The sequence below is a fragment of the Falco biarmicus genome, chromosome 4, assembly GCF_023638135.1.
Source record: "Falco biarmicus isolate bFalBia1 chromosome 4, bFalBia1.pri, whole genome shotgun sequence".
In the NCBI taxonomy this organism is placed as follows: Eukaryota; Metazoa; Chordata; class Aves; order Falconiformes; family Falconidae; genus Falco; species Falco biarmicus.
Window position 1 is genome coordinate 97930958 of NC_079291.1, and position 19167 is coordinate 97950124.

General features: G+C 35.4%; 1 protein-coding gene across 3 annotated transcripts in view; it reads left to right on the top strand.

Moving 5' to 3' along the window:
- Positions 1-19167, top strand: part of FHIT (fragile histidine triad diadenosine triphosphatase) — a 614495-nt gene that overhangs the window by 18234 nt on the left and 577094 nt on the right. Inside the window, exon 1 of one of the 3 annotated variants that reach the window (XM_056336275.1) lies at positions 13038-13123. The exons of the other annotated variants lie outside the window; for them this stretch is intronic. The gene's annotated coding sequence lies outside the window, so the exon portion shown is untranslated. Of the gene's footprint in view, positions 1-13037; positions 13124-19167 lie in introns of those variants that run through there. 3 annotated transcript variants of the gene reach the window in all.

Below are 19167 nucleotides of genomic sequence, written 5' to 3' on the forward strand. Positions count from 1 at the left end.
TTTTATTGTTCAGTGGGCCAGTGACAGTCATCTCCATTTTCATTATGAGTGCTTTCTTAGAATTTGAAATGGTCAAACTTTTATGGAGATTTTATTATATTTTCCCCAAATAGTGCAGCTAGAATTTTGTATACTAGGCCAAATGTTGCCATAATCTCAACAGTCTTTGAATTTCTGTGATGATATCGATGTTAGGGCTCTGAGTTTGTGTAGGTTGCTCTTTGAAGCTCATATGTGGCTGGCTTGACTGCTTTACTTTTGCAGTGACAAATTTTTACTTGTCATTTTGAAAGTATTAACAAAAGAAGCACAAAATTTAATGCTTAGTAAATGTTGATTAGAGGTTTTTCTCATGTCAACCATAGCAAGAAGTTTTTCTGGTCCTTTATGATATATATATATATAGTTTTAAAAATACTTTTACTAGAGTAAAATTTCAAAGTACGGTAACTGTTACAAGTTACTTTATCCAACTTAGAATAATCAGCAGTAACGCTCCATTGAGGGTTATTGAATTAGCCATTATAGTAACCACAGAAAGTACATAACACTTCAATTTCTGTTTGCTTATGTTTGGTTATTAAGCTATGATGGAAATTCCATTTAACCAAATATTTTGATTTACAGTAGTACAATATTTAACTTACGTGAGTAAAACTTGAAAAATAATTGTTTCATTGATCCTTGATTTTATCTGTTGTAGCTACTTAATAAATTTTTAGAAAAGTTTGTTGTTCTCAAATTAGAAGATTTTTAGTCTTTTCTTTGAAGTACTGACTAATGTTTTTTACTGTCCATTTTTCTGGTATGAACACTGAAGGTAGATCATATTTAAGTATTGTTAATAGATTTGTATATTTTAGAAATATTTTACAGCTCTCAGATATAAAAACAGTAGTAGTAGCAATTGATAAAGTTAAATCTTTAGGGAAAAATATTATGGGTTGAATTTTAAATGGCATTGACCTGAAGTGTAATAGTTAAGACTTGAAATACTTAAGACACTTATTTTTTTTTAATCATTACAGGTGTTACAATAATGAGGTGATTCACACATAATCACAATATATTTTTTTTTTATAATGAAACTTTCTGCTTTGGTCTAGCCTTCTGAATTAAGGCATTATTCTTCCTAATGCATACGAACATATGTAGTTCCTCAGTACCCCTAATTTTGGTAACTGAAACAATGTGCACATTAGTTGGTAAGCTAGCAAGTTTGTGACTTAAAATGTGTATATTCTTATTGGTTTTATATTTTTTAAATGCTTATGTGAGTTACCTATTCTAATTCGCATCAACTTGCATCCAGTTAGATGTGCGCTTGACTGATATTTAAAAATACTTTAACTGCAAAACTGAATACAAGCGTAATTCTAATATGGAAAAGTAATCTTGCTATATTGACATGGATTTGTTCTCTTGCTGTTTAAAGAGAATTAATTTTCTTTGAATCAGCTGTCTCTGAAAACTGACTATATGAAGTACTGTGCATACTGGATGTAATGTTTACAGACACAGAATGTAATTTCTGTTTAATTATAGTGCTTGTGGAATCCTTATGACCTTTTTATTTAAAAGATTATGCTGATTATGTTTTATCTGTTGCTTCCATAAACACATAGCACCTTAACCAGGTCTGCATTGTGCATGTCTTAAAACGTCCCTATGAGGATAAAACAGGTTTTCTCTAACATGGCAGTAACAGGCTACTTCAGTGGTGGGTTTGGTTTGCAGGCGTTTTCAGAAACTAGACGCATGTTAGAACTGATGATCATTTGAGGGTAATAGGCATCAGTGGAGAATATGCTGTTAAAAGCAGACAAATTGGATCTTTGCTTTAGCTAGTAACGACCACAAACTGATTTCTGTTCTTAATAATAAGAGCAATTGTGGCAGTCCACAAGCAAATTGTTCCATATGTGGCACTGTCCTGGTTTCAGCTGGGATAGAGTTAAATTTCCTCTTAGCAGCTGGTGCAGTACTCTGTTTTGGATTTGATGTGAGAATAATGTTGATAACAAATATTTTTAGTTATTGCTAGGTAATGTTTATACTAAGTGTTCAGTTTCTCAGGCCTTGCCAGCCAGAAGGCTGGAGGGGCACAAGAAACTGGGAGGGGACACAGCCAGGACAGCTGAGCCAAACTAGCCAAAGGGGTATCCCATACCATAGAACGTCATGCTTGGTATGTAAACTGGGGGGAGTTGGCCTAGGTCTGCTGGTGGCTGCCTGGGGACTGACTGGGCATTGGTCAGCAGGTGGTGAGCAACTATATTGTGCATCACTTGGGTTTTTTTCCTCCCTTCCCCTTGGATTATAATTTCTCTCCCGTTCTCCCTCCTTTTCATTCTAATTATTATTATTATTGGTATTTAATTTTTTTATTTTAATTATTAAATTGTTTTTATCTCAACCCTTGAGTTTTACATGCCTTCCTGATTCTCCTCTCCATCCTTCTGGGGAGCTAGGGGAGAGTGAATGAGCGGCTGCATAGTACTTAGTGGCTGGGGTTAAACCATGGTAGGCACATGTGTCAGCATTACCCTCTGGTATTTGAGATAGATAACACTGGGGGAGAAGCCTGTTAATAAAGTTTTATTCCAAGTGATGCTGTACAAAATTATTCAAAAGAAATACACCAGCCGATATTTTCACTGTGGAAATGATGAGGTGAACCACCACGAACTAATCAAAAATAGGACTATGGAATGTATGGCATATGTATGAATTAAGAAGACACAAATATCTTTGGGCTTTGCAGCTTCAGTGGAATAGAAAGGGTCGTTCTGAGGTGATGGATGGATATGTGGTGAATTGCACAAGATCTGAGAAAATGAGGATTGCATTTATCATATCTAAGGGGAATGTCAAAGTGTGTGTCTGCCTATTACCCATCAGTGGTAAAATGATTACAATATGCCTTTGGGAGATACCAATCAATATGACTGTTGTAAAGCTCGACAACAGCTGACAAGAATCCAGCTGATGAGTTCTGTGGATGGCTTAGAGAGCTATGAAACCCCCCCCCCCCCCAAAACCCAAAGAAAAATATCCTCTTTGTACCCCAGATCTGTGTGGGGAAAGTTTGAAATAAGTCTCGTAAAAATGAAATGGGACATAATGTTCTAGGTTTGAAAAATTAGATTAAGATGTTCAGCTGAATTCCGTTTGCCCGGTCATTATAGACAGCACCTGCACTCAATATCGTAGTTCAGAGCATAACAAAGAACCAGAATGACTTCTGGTGATTTTGAAGACTGATTGTAATGTAACTTGCCACAGTGTGGTTTGTTGCTAAAACCATTAGTTGTTAGCTTCCTTTAAAATAAATAAATAAAATGATTCCTTCAGAAAGCCCATTAGTTTGCTCAAAAGAAGTAAACGTAGGACTTCTGACCAGAACGGATCAATGGCAATGTTACAGATGTAAAAAGAATATTCAAAACAAGCTCTGAAGTAAAATGTAAGTGAACAAAAACATTTTTAAAAGTCAGCAAAAGGCTGCTGCTCTTGTAATAAACTCTTCAACATAGGCTAAAGTGTATTTTGTATCTGTTCAGGTTTTTTTGGTAGAAGACTGAGACATGAATCAGATTTTCTGTGCATGAGAGAGGGATTTATGAGAGGATAACCCAAAGGCATGCTAATAAAAACATGGATATACAATTTATATGTGCACACTTAACGGTGTCTCTAAAAATGTTCAACAATAGTGAAGATGTATGCACCTGAAATCTGCATTCCTATTTCCTAAATCCTCTGTTCCTAGCTAATACATACGCAGCATTGTCCCTTCATTTGACCCAATTTTGGAGTGCATATTTTGTTCCTTATATAACCAGATCTTGCTAGTCCAAATAACTTGAAGAATCATTATAATTCAGGTGCAGCTGTGAAGTTAAAAGAGGGAAGATGGTAGAAATGTTTTTTCTCAGTGGAGCAGTAACGAGGTGAACCTAGGAGGTAATTCTCCCTCACTTGATTTTCTTCTTCCAGGAATACTGAAGAAAAGACTCATAAAAACTTGGTTTTGGACAAGTTCGTGTTTTCTTATTGTTCTAAAATAAGATTTAAATTGCACATAATGTTACTAGGGTGATGTATAGATTCATAGTAGTACAGATCAGAAGAGACGATTGAAGTGTTTAGTTCTGCCTCCTGTGTCAGAATGTAAATTTCACTCATTTCTCATGATGGAGGCAAATAACTTGTGTTAGGCTGAAGTGTACCTGCTGGAAAGGCTGTCTTCATCTGAAGAAACTGAGCATGGAGTGAGTGTCCACTTCCTTTGGTAATTGGTTCTACTAGTTTGTTAATAATCTTCCAGATGAAACTTTGGTTTGTACAAATTGATTTTTTTGGCTATGTTGGGTTGTCTTGCTGACAAACCTAGAATCATAGAATCACTTAGGCTGGCAGGGCAGTACCCCTGTAACTTAAGAGGAAATAGGTACTGGCCAAAATTGTTTTAGCCTTGGCTTCCCTCTCTATGTACATGACTACTGAATGATGTTAGTGTTAACAACTGAATTATGGCATCATTCAAGCAGTACGGAGAAGCAACATCATATTAGTACAGACTTTTTTCATACAGTAGTAGCTGAACAAAGTGAAAAAGGTTATTAATATATAGGCCAAATATTCTTTTCTTACTGATAGGCAGGTCCTTACTTTCACATATGCATGTTTATCCTTTATGTAGCCTTGAAGTACGGGAAGCCAGGTGTCTGTCTTATCATACAAAAATCCTGAGGGATAGAGGGATAATATAAAGAGAGGTGACATGCTGAGGCTTGCCCAGTCTTGGAGATTGACAGCCAACTTCTGCTTTGTTCACAGTGGTTAAGTTATTCTGGTTTAGTTATGTTTACGAAGATTAATGCTAGTGTATTTAAAAATAAATGCACTGGTACTGGTTTTGATCCCCAGCTGAGTAATGCCAGGTGGGGGAAAAAGACTAATTAAAAGTGGCTTTTTTATGATGGTTCTGAATTTGCATGAGGATTGCTTATGTAGTAGTATGCATCAAGCCGTTCTACAGAAAGCAGGAAATTAAGGTACATAATACAGCATAGCTGTGGATTTTCTACTGTGTCTTATGTGAATAAATACCTAAAATTTAGGTAGGAGAGCATAATAGATGTCTCTGTATAAGTATCATAGTAATTTTAGTGTTTGCTTTGAAGATAATTCAGCATTCTGTACTTACTCATAAATGTGTAACTTAATTGTTCTTTGATTAATAGTTAATGTAGAAATAGTTTTTTGCTAAGAAGAGGTTAGATAATAAATCAGGCACCATGGCAGAGAGCCATTTTCATCAATAAACTTTTTTGGACCAATTCAAATATTCTATAATCTTATATTTGTTTTCAACAACTTTTTTGCAATTTGAGATTGTCTGTTGTCAGTTTCAGAAATTTGAACTGTGATAATTAAAGCAGCCTGCAACATAAAAGAAAGATTTAGAAATTCAAGTTAGTCACATTATGCCATGAAATTTAAATTGCTATGAATTTGTGGTGTCATAAAATGTAAATCACTATGATCAACTGTTTAAACACTTGTTAAACAACAGATTTGTAGAATGTAGAAGAAACTAATGTATGCTATGCTGCGTATGAATTTTGATTTTTCTTTTTTCTTTTTTTCTCCCTGACCATGTTTGCGTTTTATGATATGGTAAATTAATTTTTAGTATTATATGCATAGTTAAGCTGTTTATAGGTAGATGAATAAAAAAAAGATTGGAGCAAATATTTGCCATGAATAGAAGTATTTTCAAAGTTAAAGTTTTAAGAGAAGCAAGAAAATGTACTTATATATGTGACAGCAGCAATTTGTAGATTTACAGCTGTTTGTACCTGTGTAATCTTTAGTTTAACAGTAGCTATCGCGGTACCTCTGGTGTTGCATGCCATAGGTGACCTGTGAATCAAATATCCTTATTCTCTTTATATTTATCTTTACTTCAGATAGTTTTGGCTTCCATTTCCTATACACACAGAACCATCCCGGTTCTTTCTCCTGTTCTCCTTCTCCTGTTCTTTATTTGGGTACAGAGTGAAGACGTATGTTAGATTCCTTTCAGTGTCTGCATCCCTTAGGTGGCACATCTGCATAGCTGCTGTCAGATGCTATTATGTGCATTAATTGTTAGACTTGCTTTTCCATGGAGGAATACTTGAAGATGAAAAAACTCTGAGGAGAATGTGCTTAATTCTGCCCTAGTAAGAGCAGATTTCTTAGAAACTCTTCACACCGTCACTGTGAACTGGTGAATATGAGCTGCTGTCTCACCCCTTTAGCACTGAGCTGAGGTCAAGCTACTATGACTTGCCCCTCAGCATAAGCTACTAATCTGGATTTGATGTCAGATTAACAGAATCATGCAGGTTTTCTTTGAACTGAAAAGGCAGCGTAGATATGCCTTGAGTATGTTAGTAGGATGTTAACATACAGACTGGCTGAGCAGTAAAGAGTGATGGAGTATGTTGTTGAACCTTGTACTTGGTGGTAATGGAATTGTATGTGTTGGTCTCTGTCTCAGTTGAAAGCCAGATTGCTTTGGTTTTGAGCCCTGAACAGACATGGTGAACTGGATCAATTTGTCTTTTTGTGAGAACATGTGGCCTGAATTCCCAGTCCTCCGAGCATTCTTGGTTTGAACTGCAAGTAGTCTGGAGCTCCAAAGGCAACTGAGAAGAAAGGAATGCAAGTGTCTTTCCTTCTGCAATTCTGTGTTCAGTTTGATAGTAGAGGAGTTGTTAAGAGCTACAACAATTCTCTTTCCTGTTGGTAGGCCAGTGGTCATTTTCTTTTAATGTACGTTTGTGTGTGTGAATCCTCAAATAACAGATTAGAGACACCGCAAAATCAGAAATATTTTTGGACAACTAGAACTAAGAAAAATCTCGATATCTGATGTAAGAAAGGGATTGATAGCGTAGGCAGAATGGAAGGACTATACTTGACAGTGTGTAGCCGCCATAATTTTGAATTCTGTAAGAATTGGCATCCTGAGACAGCCAGGCGTAAAAAATTCAAGAACATATTCTGTTGTGTAAATTTCTATGCCATGGAAATTGTTGAAGGTGTTAGCACACATAGCTGCTCAGCCCAACATTTTAAACCTAAAGATAACATATATTTAAGTTTGAATAGACTAATGAAATACCATTGTAGTAAGAATGTAATGGTGCATAACAGGTGCCATTGGGCTGCTATGAAAATTATAGATGACCCTTAATTTCTTAGAGATGTTGAAGGATTAATGTCCAGCTGCTCTTCTCATGCCATTCATTTAAAAAAGAAGGAAAAATCCTTCAAAGGACATGCTGTGACTAGACTGTTGGTGAAAATGAGTGATGTGAGCAAGTTTGTTTTTCCAGTAAGCGGTGGGGAAAAAAAAAGCCTGCCTTTTTTCTTGAAATATTAAAATAAATAGTTGTAGCCTAGCTAGAAAAGACTGAAGGAATCAAAGGGAAGAGAGAACAATACTATGTCAAAATGGTGTCCGGTGTTTAAGATGCTGGTTATTTGGAAACAAACAATCCTAAATACTGATTTATCAGTACTCTTTACAGGGAAAAGCCCAAAACACATTAGTCAGGGCCACAGGACACCAGATTGTATTCAAATATAGGATGCTGACATACCTAGAATGTATGAGAGGTGGGACTTGTTGTCATGTTACTGAGGATGAGTTCCGTGTACTACCAGTTTTAAAATAGTCTCAGATTATCTAGTAGTTAAAGGAAGTAACCTGGGAAGGACAAAAAAGGATGGAGGAAGTGGTTAAAGCAGGAAAAATTAAAACAAAATCTTAATCACTGGCACATCACTACCTGGCAATAATGGTAAGGCTTATTAGGTGGAAAGACAGATGTGTTCAGGAAAAGCAGTCCATTTGCAAAGCAGCAGACTGTGTATTCACATTGTTTTACTGCTCACACTGCAGTGGATCTAAATTTGTATTTAATTTAATACATTTAAAGATATAAATTTATTTATATATAAAATTATATATATAAATTATATTATATATAAAAATAATATAAAATATATATATAAAATAAATTTAAAGATAAATTTAAGTATCTTTGTCATTGAGAGGCAGCAAAAATTTCCCCACTACCTGTTCCTATATGCTTTTCTTTTAATTTATTGTGGACTTGAAAGTTGGAAACACTAATAGTTGCTCAAATCCCACAAAAGAATGGGAGTAATCCTACCCTGGAACAAAGTAGTAGTGTCCAGTTCCTAGAGGAAGAAAAGTGAGTTCTCTGAATGCGTTTATACTTCAGCAGACTAATTTAGAAATATCTTGCTTAGTGAAAGCAATGAAGACCTATTTTCCAAACTGCATCCATCCTTCATGTATCTGAGATTTCTAAGACAATATTCTGTATTTGTTTTCTTTTGAGGTGATTGATTTAAATATTTTTCTAGGACAGTTGTTTGGGAAGGCATCACTGTTTATATATATTTATTGAAAATATAATTGCATTGAACAGCATGGATTTAATTTTTTATAATAAATTATCTGATTTTGGAAATAGCTGACTTTGGAAACCTGACTGTCCTGTAGAAAGTAGCATTATAGAATTGGACTGTATGGTTAGTATGTCCTTTTTAAAGAGGGAATATTTATAGTAATAGAATGCCAATTATATTATTGATGCACCAGAAGAACTGAAAGGTGATTGCTTGAATTAAGGTGACATTGTGTGCAAGCGTGATCAAATTTAGATTCCCTCTTACCAAACACAATTGGTAAGCCCTTAGAATCTCCACATAAATACTTGTGCTTTAAGGTCAGTCCAGACCTCATGGATTGCTTTTGCTTTCCCTGATAAAAGCAGATGCAAGCATGCCAAATTGCTTTGCTCCAGCTTAACCCTAGCACTGTTTGAATTCATAAATGCTACAAAAGGAAAGCTTATAAACGCATACAACAGTGAAGTGGAAAAATGTCATGCCTACCTAATCTATTTCCTGGGAAGGGAGGAAGAATCTTTTTATTCTTTTACTGAGACTTGGGGAATAAAATGAGGACTGGATGTTATGCTTATAATCAAGAATTGTCTTTCATATTTTCTGTTTGTTTCCAGCATTTTCTGTTGTCTTTCTGGTATATTGTCTCTGAAATGAGACAGTAAAAAAAACTTTTTTTTTTTTACTGTATTGGACTAGAACAGTATGCTGGATTTAAATTGTTTTTAATTTTTTGTACTGTTTTATACAATAGCTATTGAACAGCAGTTTTTCCGAAGTTCTTGATATAAGGATAAAGTGTTCAAATGATAGCACACCATTTACTTGATGAAACAAAGCAATGCTGCATATAGTAACTAATCTACAGTGGTACTAGAAAGGGCATCAATGGGAGCTTTGCTGTAAATGATAACAAGTAGTTAGTTTTAAATAACCTGGTCAGAAATCAAATGCTCCTAAAAGAGTGCTTGAGGGAAAAGCAGGTTTTCACATTAAGAGGGTTCATTGAAAAATGGGGGGGGGGGGGGGGGGGGGGGGAATTATAGGGAAAAGAAGAAAAAAAGTGAATCATTACATTATTTTAAGAACACTTGTCCATTTGCTGTCCGTGGTTCTTGTAACATCAGTAAGATGAACTGTTGAGAAAAGAAGTAAAACTGAAGTAGGAGCAGGTAAAGTTTGAGGCATGTTGGTACTGCATCTTTTTGTATGGATAAGTTTAACAGGTGAATGAAATATTTTTTTTCCATTATTAGTTTCTGTAGTGGTTTTCTTATATCATATTGTCTTAAATACTTTAGATACAGCCAGGGTGATACTGCAGTCACATGTTAATTTTTAATTCCTTGTTCACAGTTGAGGACTGGTGGGTTCTGAGTTGCTTCCTCAGTTTTATGTATTATGGAAAAATATTATTGACACATCAGTCAAAAGATGTGCAATGCCTTAGTCAAGGACAGCAGTGATGTCATGTACTTTCTTCCTTTATAGAAGAGAAGAAAGATTTTTATCAAAACCAGAATATAGCTGTATGTAGTTTTTTTACAAAGATTTCCTTAATATTTTGCATGCAGTGTCGGGATTTTAAAGATGTAAATTTTAAATAGGTGAATTAAAAAAAAAAAAAAAAAAAGGTTTTTCCACAAGAGCCAGTGGTTTTTGTCCCCTTATGGAAGAGTTCTTTCTTATTTCTCAGTGTTGGTATAGAAGCAGTGCTTGGAAGGATTTTCTGGTTTCTCAACTAATCATTTTTGTCAGTGCATTTGCTGCATAAGCTTAGCAGGCATTGCTCTTCAAACTTCTGAAGATTAATGCCTTTTACATCTTGAAATTTGGGATTACAGCTTTCAGGCTGTATACAACATAGATTTCTAACTTTAAAGGTTTTCAGCATACTACTTGCCAAATTTATGTTAGAATTTAAGTGTGGATTGAGAATGAGATAATAGCAGTGGCAACCTGGTTTCCAGGTGACTGTATCATACAGTCTTAAAATTCTGTATATCGTGATAGGACTAAAATATGGTGGCTCCATACAACCTGAAATGTGATTTTTATACTGCAAGTCAGATCATGTCACATTTCTGATCTGGGAGGTTTAGATGATACTGAAAATGCAGCTGTCTCAGGATTACTGTTCCATTGTTATACCATTATTTCTTGGCTAAGATGGAAATATTTATTGAAATCGCTTATGGATGTTTTTTTCGAAGTGAAACAAAGCAGTTAACCTTCATAAGTTGTAATTCTGGGAAATGTGTTCACTTTTTCTGAAGGTGGTTTAGTGGTGGTGTAAAAGCCTACTTGTTATCAAGTTAGTTATTCTACAAACAGAATTTAGGCAATAATATGTTCCTCAAGTTTTAAGTGAGGATAACTAATATCTTGTGTCTTATCAATGACTTACTTTATTTTGTCATAAATATAATACAAAATGACTTCGTCATAGAGTTGAACTTCAGTATCTAATGGGTGTTTAATCATTGTCTTTTGGAAGGTGGTACTTACACTGGAATGCCTCTCATTGTAGTTCCAAGCCTGAAATAGGGCAGGTAATTCTTAAGTTAAAATAATGTTCCAAAGGCTATAAATTCTTAAAAAATATAATCAAAAGCATTTTAGTAGAGAGTCTGTCAGCTCAATGAGATATCAACAGGATTTTATAGGATGCAGATGGCAGAGGAAAACCTAGTATTTCACTGCTAGCATGCATTTTTCATTTTCTTTCCAATGACAATCTGGTTATTAGGTTGCTTGTTTTCTCACAAAACATAACATGTTGCTACCTAATTAGATTGCTTTAAAGCCCATTGGTAATGCTGATGTACTTCTCATAATCCTTTTCTCTGGGTTGCTTTTGTTAAAGGCTAACTTCTTGGTCTTGGGGAAAGAAGCCTGTTCACTAGGCTAAACATGAAAGATGCATTATGCTTGATGTTATGCTTGATGTTCTTGGTAAAAGTATAATGTGCAACAGAATTCTCTATACTAGGTCTCTTGAAGCCATAGCTTCTGGGCAGAAATGGCAAAAAGATGTTCAGATTACAGTTAAAGGGATTCCACTTAATCATAGTTGGTAAGAGATTAAACTTTAATCATTCAATTAAAGCTTTTGGCTTAACTTTTTTAACACAAGAAGATCAGTAACAAAGCTTGGTCTGAGTTGCTTGACACTGCAAAACAGTATGCTATTTGCACTACCTTGTTGAATGTTTTGTAAAGGAATGGTTTGTATTTAAGGTAGTTGAAAAAATAACATAATAGTAGTTTACTTTTTTTTTGTATGCCTAAAAATTGTCTACTAATGAAACCTACATTGTCAAGGTTTCATCCAATGGAAACTGCTGTACAATTTTACTATTTAAAAGTTAACTATCACACATCTGTGTGAGAGCAGCGGGACCAAAAGGTATTATAGGAAATTGTTTATTTTAAGGTGCTCAAACTCAGTTGCAGAGAATTGAAGTCACCAGGAAGATTTAGCAAAGAGCTTTGAATACTTAGCAGGAAAACTTGACACATTCAAGTCCCTCCATTTCACCTACCCACAGGGTAAAGACAAAACTAATGTTTGAAACCAGTCAACTGCCTTTTGAGTAGAAGCAGACCCAAAACTGAACTCAAAAGCCTAGATATGGCAGGACATCATTTGACAATAAGCATGAGAAAATAAATTTTTCCTTTTGTAGGAGGGTCTTATTTTCTTCAACTATACTTTTTTTTTTAAAAAAAAAACAACACCCAAAACAAACAAAACCCCCCTACCCTCGGCTCTATAACCTCTGGCATGTATTTATTGTTTTATTTAAAATAATTCTGAAGGAAAAGCCACTGAAATACATCAGCCTGGCAAGGGAATTTTGTTAGGAATAGAAACAGGGATAGTACATGTCAGTGCAGATGTTAGGCACCCTTTAAACTAATTCAGTTAGGAAGACTGTCAAAAGGTTAATGCAAATCAATTTTTAAAAAAGACATTCTGTATCAAGCACTTCTGAAATTGCGGTTTTGAACTCCTAGTAGAAATTAAATAAAGATTCTAATTTTGTCTTTCATACTGTATACTGTCAACATAAAAGGCTGACTTAATTCAATGAGGGTTCCAATTTATATCTAAAAGTTGTAATTTTCATTATTGCTACAGAGCTTAGGCACTATTCCTGCTTATCCATGCTAGATGTCTATAGTACCATTGTTGTATGATGATAAAGTTTAATATCTACATAATCATACTACTGCAAATGCACAGTATTGTATGTTACAGTATTTCCGATTTAAGAATAGAAATTTATAACAATTTAAATCAGTTGCAGTATTTTTTATCACTAAATAATTCAGTGATTTAATTCTATATTTAATTCAATAATTCTACATTTTAATTAATTAATCTTTAATAAATTACTCTTAAATAATTTTCAAGAAGCTTCTGATTATCGTCTTTAAAGCCACAGCATATTTTGTGTCTGAAACTGTTGTCCTCCATCTTCATTTTCAAATGGAAAGAGAGTTTCTTGGAATCTCTGCTAATCATCTCAATGGAATAAGATGAGCAAACTGTTCCAGCTGTTCTCCTGGAAGACCATGTCTGATAGCTGTCCCTCCCTGCCCTGGGGACACATCTCAGGTAAGCTGAGGTGAGCGGTTTCAGTGAAGCTGAGTGGTCAGGAGTGGCTTCGCTGTAGAGAAACTCAAACTTGGGTTCAGTGCTACAAGGTGAGGATGTCATTTTGCCATGTCCTTGTAATGAAATGTTGTAGTCTTTATTTTGCCTCTCAAATGTTGTTACCAATGGGTAGAACTAAGCAGCTGTGGTAGCTAATTGATTCCTCTTTTCCCCCAATGTTAGTGTTCTGTACTCTGCATGAGGGAGCATAAATTCACATGTATGGTTTAAAATATAGGTAAACCTGTTAACCTGAAGGTAGGGAAACCTTATTTTTATTATAATAAAAATGAGGTGTTGGGTAAGACAGTGGTAATATGAACTTATTGATACGTTTTATGCTATTTAACCCAATGTTTTTAGAAAAATTTATTTTAGTATTTAGTAGAAATTTAGTAATTTCCTCTAGGTAATGCTGTAGTAATGCAAATCTCTGTTGCTGCTGTTCGAATAGTTTTACAAACTGAATTTTTTCCAGGAAAATCTTTGCTGACTTCCAATCCTGGACAACACTGAAAAGTCCTAAAAAGGACTTGCCCTTTTCTTATATATTTAAAAACTAATTACAAGAATAAAAGCTTAGTGATGAATACAATATTTTAAATTAATTGGAGAGTATTATCATGCATATTTTGCCTCTCCTAACTTAGAAATGTTTAATTTTTTTATTTTTTTATTTTCCCCTACCTGACAAAAGCTACTTTAATTAAGCAAACCAGATAACACTTCGGAAGTGTACAGAATTCTGTTTGGTCCTATTTAATATGAGTATTGCTCCCTGAGTGTGTCTCGACTTCCTCTCATAGGACTGATAGATGCTTAAATGGGAGATTCTGTTTGTAGTGGGAGGCAGTGACACTGATTCAATTGATTAGGTTGTTGGTTCTGTCTGATCTTGTCCCTTCTAATGTCACAGAACAAATCGCCTTGCAGAAGAAAAGAAGCATGCCCCATCTGCTTTTATTGAAAGCTGTTTCTTCAGATCTGTCATGTTATGGTATCTTGTTTGAGCGGTTTTCTTGAATAATCTTGTTCAAGCCAAACTTTCAAAGCAGTTTTACATTGCGGACTGATCTTAAACATGGTGTTTGACTGTGGATGAGTATCAAAGGGCCTACTCACTACAGCGTCAAAGGGTCTGTCTATTGCTACTAACACGTGTTAGATTAAGTTACACATGTGCAGGTATCTTACGTTGGCAAGAGTGTTTTGTAACAAATCCCTTTTTTCAATCACCAGATGAAAAACCTAGCAAACTTGTCTTGTCCCATAAGTGAATTAAAGAAACAGGTTTAATAATGGAGATAATCAGAGTATTTAACTCATTCGCTTATTTAGAAGTTCCAACTTCCCTTTATCCCAAACTGTGAAGAGGAACATTCTTTTACACGCTATATTTTAGGCATTGTATTTTATGGGTTTTTGAATTGTATGTTGTTTAGATTTTAAAATAAAGAATTCTTAGCCCCAGCCTTTTTGGAGGGAGAGGTTTACTAGAAACATTCCGTAGCATGCTCACAATATATTGAAAGAGAGAGTGATTAGCTATAGCTTCTTCTTTCAATTAAGTACTACTTGGTTTTGTTAGTATTCAGAAAATGTGACAACAGCTTTGTCTTATGAATCTTTTTGTGGTATTTTCCCAGTATGTTTTAAATAAGCTGTATTGTAAATGATATAAGGACAAATCTTTTGTTAGAGGTGGTATCTTCTGTTCCACTGCTGACCCTTATGGAAAAGGTAGCTTTGACAGTTTTTTCTCATTATCAGCTAAGTAATTATTTTCCTCTTCCCACAAGTAATACATTGTACCTTTAGAGTCATTTTAAAAAAGGGAGGGAAGGGAAAATATGCTTTTGATACTATTGGTCTAGGAGTAAGTGTTGGGAGATGAAATCTCCTCTCCAAAGGAAAACATCTGGGGAAGAAGTGTTAGCAATTTCAAAGATAACTTTTTGAACAAATAGATGTATAGGTAGCCCTCTTTGCTTGGGAGGGATCAGTGTGAGTGAAAGCTGAAAAAAAGGATAATGATCTATGGACAATCTGTCCACTGAAGCATGGTGCAGAATACCATGCTACGAATTGAAGTTCTCAGAGCAAGCTACCATGTGGGTATGAGGTGTTTACTTTTATGAGAACTGTATTCTAATAAGAGCTTTTCCTCAGTTTTGTAGAATAAGTAGGACATACTTGGGATGTAAAAATGAGAAGTTGGTTTGCTTGGGAATGCAACTATTCTGAGCACCCTTGAAGGGTTTTTTCATTACAATGTCAGTGTTTTTTAGTGTTCTGGTAGGCACAAACAGGTAGAAGGAGCAGAGGCAGATAACTTTGGCATTGATATGAACTAGAGTTAATAATATATTACTGTACATCAAAAACTTTTTTGAGAATGTTTTCAGAAGATATTTTGATGAGTTCAGGGAGGAGTTGGTGGTATCATTAAATAAGTTGACAACTTCTGTAACCAGCTTTTTGGTATTATAGCTCAAGGGAAAGTCAATAAACTTTGATTCTCAGCATTAATCAAATTTTTTTTCGTGGCTCCTTCTGCAGAAGGCTGCAGTAATATAATATCAGATGGCCAAAAGCAATTCAGAAAGTCAGTGTCCCACAGGGTGACGTACAAATGTAAAAAGACTGGGGGTGGAATAAATAATTTCTTCTGATCTTGTTAGGGATGAAATTATTGTGGAGAAGCAAATGTAATTTGCTGAATATTCTAGGAGGAAGAGAAGTATGAAGCCCCTTTGATTACCAAAGGTACTCTTTTTAGTGTTTTCCTCTCACGTATTTTCCTCACACAGTTTACAAAGGTGTTCTCATTGCCACTTGGTTTGATAGTTGTAATATACTACTGTAGGTCAGCTGCTACTCATGTGTTTTGGTTGATTTGGGATAATCAGATATTAATCTTCATCTTCCCCTGTCCTTGACCTACTGAGAAATTACTTTAAATGTTTCAGTAAGGAAACTTACATTGTCTTTCTGATTATTTGGTTATTCTGATATTAATGTATTCAATTTCATGCTCCCATGAGAGAATATGAGTAAATCATAATAATATAAATGCCTTGTGGAACAGTATAGGCCAAACTACTTGCAAATTGACCTTAAAACACAAAAGCTTTATCAGCTTCCTGTGAAAACACTTTTTCTCTGGAAAAAGAAAATTAAAAGTTGGTGTACTGAATCTTTAAAATGAGACCTTTCCATTGGTAAATGAAATGCATCTTGATATATCAGTTGCTTAGAAAAAAAAGTGAAAGTGGAATACCTATATATACACATATCTTTTAAATGTATTTTGGAAACCCAAGTCTTATAAAGTAGAGAATCCTAGAAGCCTATAACCTTTTCTCACCCTTGTTTGGAGGATTCAAAGAGTAACAGTCCTGAAAATGGTAGCTTTTGATGTGATTTGATACATTTTCTTCCCTTTCATTTTTAATATTTTTTTTTCCACTGGGATGTGCAAATACAAGAAAATGATTTGAAATACCTAAACTTCATCCTTAGAACTTTATTGGCAGAACTGTAGCAGTGATTAAAAAAATACAAGCCCAAAATGAAGAAAGAGTTGGTGTGCTGCCTCTAAACAGAAAAGAATGGATGAGTTGTTTAGCGCACATAAAGAGAGATTCTTGCCTGGCCCAAGCAGAAAATGCTGGAAAATGTTACTCTTCCTGTACCTCTACCGCACAATCTGCTACTGTGCCAGTCCCTCTGGGAGTGTGCAGCCTGTCCCAGGATGGTGCTGTCTTTACGTAGCTGGTTTGGGGGTGGTGCTGAAGGAGGTTCTTCACAGTGTGGTAGAAGTGACTGTTCCAGACCCAACCAAAATTACCTGTTGGCTGTAAACAATTTTTGGCAAGCCCTGCTGCTGCCTAGTGCCTTCACCTGAGAGCTATGCTATCTGTCGGTTGACCCAGAAGTCTTTTATTCTGCTCCCCAACCCTACTTCTGCTGGCACAAGCTGTGAATTATAAAAGCGCAGTAGAGGCAGTATTCTAGAAGCATTTTGTCCAAAGTGAGATTGTAAAGTCTCTAGAATATCCTGTTGGAAATGTTCCTAGCTACACAGCTTCCTACCAAAGACTGCAACATAAAATCATCATCTGCACGGTTATTTAAGGCTGCCCAACTACATTCTGTTCAAAGTGTCATGTAGAGCAGTAAAGCTGATCAGGTGTGATTTAGCAGCTGTGGTCACATAGATCTGCTTCCAGTCACTTGAGCAGCTAGCAATTAGCAGCCATTGCAGAGAGTTAAGTTTTAGTTTCAATGTAAGTCTGCCGTGAGGACTCAAACACTAATAACTATAGGCACATACAATTCTGTGTAATTCTCCAACTTTCATAATGTGGGGTCTGATGTGCGGTGTTTTCTAGTTAAAGCCTAAAGTTGGTTTGAGCTGTCAGTTATTGTTATGGAAGAATAATGTTCCAAATGGTTGAATTTAAGGGTAAATCTTTCAGATATACCCAACTGACTGAAGTGCCTAAATTCCAGTTTTGGAAGAGGCTTCACTTTCAGTAAGGTTAACACTTTTACCTCATGAATTCAGTGGACAAGAGACTGAATTTACTGCTTGGTGGTTGGTTACTCTGTGGTCATTATTCAGGTAAACATTTGCAGAGCAAGCTAAGGTAAGATGCTTTTGTTTGCACTTCTTCACACTTAGTACACTCTAGGAGACATCCAGAGAATTAGTAGATTGTATCACGATTATTCTCACCTTTGTTTATCAGTAATTTCCTGGTGAAGACAATCTTAGAAGCTCATTAGAAGAAATGTTCTTCTTCATTAGAAGAAACACATGAACCTGTTTCACAAAGCAATTACAGGTTTAGATGATGCAGCTGAGCATGTCTTATAATTCCTGCTACCTGCCTTATTAGATGTTTGAGAGTTTGGTGACCTGCAGTAATTAGATTGTGTGATCTTTCAAAATGGGGATAAGGCCAGTAGGTCACTCAGGTGCTTTGGTAAATGGTACTTTGTGATGTTTATCTTGTAGAACTGATATTTTCTGGCATGTAATAGAGAAAATCTTTTACTACATGTAAAACTGAACCTAAACGAGGTACTTGGAAAGTTTCTTCCTTGTGCTTTGTTCTTGTTTTTTCTTATTTCCCTTTTGGTAGAAACTGGTAATCAGAATAGCAGACCTGTGTCTAGTAAGAGCTGTTTTGTATAGCTGTAAGCAGTACTACGCTTTGAAGTGCTGACAAGCCTTGCATAAACCATGATCTGATTTTTCTTGCCTTCTGGCAAGAAGGCAAGATCATGATGCTTTATTATTGAGGCAGGTTCTTGTGTAGTGTAACTAAAGGATGAAAAATCTATCACATTGTTCTTAAATTAAATTTCTATGGGTTTGATAGTCCCAGGCTGATCTGGTGATTCTCTACCGCAGAGGCTTCAGTGCGCTGACTCACAAGTGTATTGAGCCAACATGACAGGAAAATGCATAATTGTTTCATGCCTAAAGAAAACGTGAAAGTTAGAATTAGAGGCGCTGACTGAAGGCAAAAGTAAAGAAATAAAATTTACCTCACTTGTTGATTTTACTTATTACATAGTTGTCCTGCCGAAATTCTGTCCGTGATAAAACTGTTTGTGTTAAACTTCTGTTGTTGTGGTGGTTTGGTTATTTTGTATCACATTCTTAGAATGTTTTGTTTGTTTGTTTTTTCCTGAAGACACAATTTCACCTTTCCCAAGCATGTATTTTACACTTCAAAGTGACAGTTAAGAGTATATCCTTTGGAAACTTACTTTATTAGAGCATTAACGATGTAGTTGAGTCATTGAAAAACGTGGGAGCCATGGGCACATGGGGCTTGCCAGCTAGGATTTTCTATTTAGTAGGGAGTAATGGGATTTTTTTAGTGCTCTTGAGGCAACTGTTGGTAATGTTTACCTTGGCAAAACAAGGTATTGCAAGTGAAATAAGCCGTAAAGATAGTAAGTAATGATGTGAATGAAAGTAATCATTA